At 44.5% G+C, this 4,551-nt stretch overlaps 1 pseudogene; it reads right to left on the bottom strand.

The window, feature by feature from the left end:
* Nucleotides 1-902: 902 nt before the first annotated feature.
* Nucleotides 903-1,020, bottom strand: LOC126417215 (5S ribosomal RNA; annotated as a pseudogene).
* Nucleotides 1,021-4,551: the final 3,531 nt, after the last annotated feature.

The raw sequence follows: 4,551 nt of genomic DNA, 5'->3' as shown, positions 1-4,551 counted from the left end.
CTTGTCCGCGAAAGGCAAAGGTCCCAAGGTCGAGTCTCGAGGCACACAGTTTTAATATGCCAGGAAGTTTCAGCAATATCTGGATATTTGGGGGAAGAGGCTGTTATGCTGTTACATTGAAAAATGGACTTCTTTGAGTAACTGACAGGACGAAGCCAAACAAATTACCTTTCTTTAACTGAAGTCACGTAGTCCCCTGGGCGAAAATATGGGAATAGGCTATTTTCCTACGTTAAAAATATGTTTCGGATTGTTGTTATTCTGATAGATTATAACATTTAAGTAACATTTACCGTCAATATTCTCACAAAATATGTTATTTTTATGTAATTAAACCTTAAAAATCATTAAATATCAACATCTGTTCACGTGATAGAAAGAGCTCTGTTATTGGCTAATATTCTGGCGACGTCACAGAGTAGGAATACAGCGAAGGTGTACATGGGTTATAGGAAAAGTTAGCTGCAGTTACGAGGTTTTTGCGTACTCTTTATGCAAATAGTTTAGGTATTTAGTGATGGAAAACGCAATTATAACTTTTAAGTAACAATAGAAAGGAATTTTGTGACCCCTGCTGATGGAATCCTTGCAAAAGTTAACACGTTTATGCTCCACTCATTTAGAGCTGCTATATGTGAAATGGCAGACGTTCTTTTCCCTGCTGTCTGCAACATCATTAAAACTAAAAACTAAACTCCGGCCGAATAGGCCATGAAGGCCCAACGGTACCGACCCACCGCCGTGTCATCCTCAGGCCACAGGTGTCATTGGATGCGGATTTGGAGGGGCATGTGGTCAGCACACCGCTCTCCCGGTCGTATGTCAGTTCCCGAGGCCGGAGCCGCTACTTCTCAATCAAGTAGCTCCTCAGTTTGCCTCACAAGGGCTGAGTGCACTCCGCTTGCCAACAGTGCTCGGCAGACCGGATGGTCACCCATCCCTGTGCTAGCCCAGCCCGACAGCGCTTAACTTCGGTGTTCTGACGGGAACCGGTGTTACCACTGCGGCAAGGCCGTTGGCAACAACATCATTAAACTCGCTCAAAACTAAGTTAATGTAGAACTTTAGCAAATGGGTCCTCATATTACAACTAGATTGTCGACTCTCAGTCATGAGCTACGACCAAAAGCAAAATAAAATTATAGTTGGCAAAACTTAGTGCTGCCTTCCTCTGTATAAGATACTCAGTAATGACACTGCATCTAGCACGCGTTTGGTAGCAGATTGGATAGCGCATACGACTGCAGGTAAGGAACTCACAAGTTCGAATCGCTGAAGGGTCATATATTTTTAAAAGTTTTACACGAAATAAGAAAACAGCGTTAGCAAGAACTGACTATAGCAGTTGTTTCGATTGTGGGATGTATTATATATAGTTTCACATTAGTCATAGCGTGAGAAACGGACAACAGAGAATAAATGCATTTACTTTTCCAACAAACAATTCTCTCTTTTGGAAAGCGCTACTAGTAGTAAAGATATTACCACACGCCCCAGCACAGCGAGGTCTAGGACGGTGAGGACATACGGAGAGATATAAAGCAAGACGACTTACTTCTTCTCTGTATACGACGATGAAACTGCAAAAGAGTAAACAATAAGAATCCCAGGTGGACAGCACGAAGACAAAAATCCTGTTTCTGACAAGGTAAAAAGTGTGTGACCACATTAAATAGGAAATATCTGTTTCAACGCGACTTGTGTGAACAGCGATTGCAAATGTAAGCGCATATAAACAGCATATTAAACACAATAAAATTCTGTTTCTGATCAGTTTGGGGAACTTTTGTAACGTGATTTGGTTTTCATATGAGAGGACTGTCGAGTCGTCTTACAAATAAGTTAAAATGTTCTTTCGGTTTAGATTCAAACCAGTGATGTATGAACATCGTCTCATAAAACTCTACGGTCTACCGCTCTAACAACCGTGCTACCGAATGAATGAGGTACAGTCGGGTAAAACGACTATTTTCACTGGGAGTTCAATTTCGTTGAATGACGCTATCCTTCGTTGTAATAGTGGGAGAGCATATCTCGGAGGTAAGTTAATGTTAACTTCACAGTGCATCACATTTTTAATTTAGTGAACTTGAGCGTCGACGTGGTGACAATTTGCAGGTACAGTGCACTTAGATTTCATGCGTGTTCTCATTCTCTGGAACGCTCAGAAACCATCTTTCAGGAGTTTTTATAGATGTATTTGTACAGTATGGTACCACACACCATTTGTATCTCAGTCTCCGAAAAGTTAATTCCGAAACAACTCATCGCTGCGAACTAACATTACAACACTAGGAGCAGGGAGCTAATCAGTGACGTCACAGGCATCACATGGGTCGAATGGAGCGTTTTAGCAGGCTTTCAAATTATTTGAATGTCATTTCAGTTTTTATAACAGAGTACTGAAATTCAAGAGGAAAAAAAAGCATGTTATTAGCAGAAATGGTATAATTAATCATTTAAGACACTATCCAAAACTTCATATGGTTCTAATGGCACTAAGCACTATGGAACTTAACATCAGATGTCATCAGTCCCCTATACCCAGAACTACTTAAACCTACCTAATCTAAGGACAGCACACACATCCATGCCCGACGCAGGATTCGAACCTGCGACCGTAGCAGCAGCGCGGTTCCGGACTGGAACGCCTAGAACTGCTCGGCCGCAGCTGCAGGCACAATTTTCAGAAAACATTCAACACACGGTTGGCGCCGGTGGCGACACCTACAACGTGCTGACATGAGGAAAGTTTCCAACCGATTTCTCATACACAAACAGCAGCTGACCGGCGTTGTCTGCTGAAACATTGTTGTGATCCCCCGTGTAAGGAAGAGAAATGCGTACCATCACGTTTCCGACTTTGATAAAGGTCAGATTGTAGCCTGTCGCGATTGCGGTTTATCGTATCGCGACACTGCTGCTCGCGTTCGTCGAGATCCAATGACTGTTAGCAGAATATGGAATCGGTGGGTTCAGGAGTGTAATACGGAACGCCGTGTTGGATCCTAACGGCCTCGTATCACTTGCAGTAGAGATGACAGGCATCTTATCCGCATGGCTGTAACGGATCGTGCAGCCATGTCTCGATCTCTGAGTCAACAGATGGAGACGTTTGCAAGACAACAACCATCTGCACGAACAGTTCGACGACGTTTGCAGCAGCATGGACTATCAGCTCGGAGACCATGGCTGCAGTTACCCTTGACGCTGGATCACATACAGGAGCGCCTGCGATGGTGTACTCAACGACGAACCTGGGTGCACGAATGGCAAAACGTCATTTTTTCGGATGAATCCAGGTTCTGTTTACAGCATCATGATGGCCGCATCCATGTTTGGCGACATCGCGGTGAACGCACATCGGAAGCGTGTATTCATCATCGTCATACTGGTTATCACCCGGTGTGATGGTCTTGGGTGCTATTGGTTACACGTCTCGGTCACCTCTTGTTCGCGTTGACGGCACTTTGGATAGTGGAAGTTACATTTCAGATGTGTTACGACCCGTGGCTCTACCCTTCATTCGATCCCTACGAAACCCTACATTTCAGAAGGATAACGCACGACCGCATGTTGCAGGTCCTGTATGGGCCTTTCTGGACACAGAAAATGTTCGACTGCTGCCCTGGCTAGCACTTTCTCCAAATCTCTCACCGACTGAAAACGTCTGGTCAATGATGGCCGAGCAACTAACTGGCTCGTCACAATACGGCAGTCACTACTCTTGATGTACTGTGGTATCGTGCTGAAGCTGCATGGGCAGCTGTACCTGTACACGCCTTCCAAGTTCTGTTTGACTCAATGCCCAGGCGTATCAAGGCCGTTATTACGGCCAGAGGTGGTTGTTCTGGGTAATGATTTCTCAGGATCTGTGCACCCAAATTGCGTGAAAATGTAATCACATGATTGTTCTAGCATAACATATTTGTCCAATGAATACCCGTTTATCAACTGCATTTCTGCTTGGTGTAGCAACTTTAATGGCCAGTAGTGTATTTCGAGGGAGATGCTCCGGAAAAATTGCTCGTTAGCATTGGATAACTGTTTGGAAGATGTTCTGATTGGCTCGCCATGAAGTGGTGTTTAGAGAGAGGACAGGAGGCGTTGGAGAGATTCCTGAGCCTCTGCTTGCAGGAGAAACACTTAGAATACTGCTTGCAGACTTCGGTTTCCGATTTCATAGTGAATATTCGTTATATCATTTTGTACCTCCAACTGGAGCAAGACGTAAAGTTTGACCTAGGTAGCTTCTTGGGTTTCACGGGCATCGTAGTCGACAGAGTCACCGCTTGGAGCAGATCTCCGATGATGCATATCTCACATTCTCAGTTCGCAAATAATGAATTTCCTTGAGACAGAGAAGTTGCTGTCCATCCATCAGCACGGCCTTAGAAAGTATCGCTCCTGCGAAACGCAACTCGCCCTTTTTTCACATGATATCTTGCGAACCGTGGATGAAGGGTATCAGACGGATGCCATATTCCTTGACTTCCGGAAAGCGTTTGAATCGGTGCCCCACCGGAGACCCCTAACTAAGGGACGAGCATA

The sequence above is a fragment of the Schistocerca serialis genome, chromosome 8, assembly GCF_023864345.2.
Source record: "Schistocerca serialis cubense isolate TAMUIC-IGC-003099 chromosome 8, iqSchSeri2.2, whole genome shotgun sequence".
Classification (NCBI taxonomy): domain Eukaryota; kingdom Metazoa; phylum Arthropoda; class Insecta; order Orthoptera; family Acrididae; genus Schistocerca; species Schistocerca serialis.
Note: the sequence above shows the minus strand (reverse complement) of the source record. Positions and strands in the feature narration are given on the sequence as shown.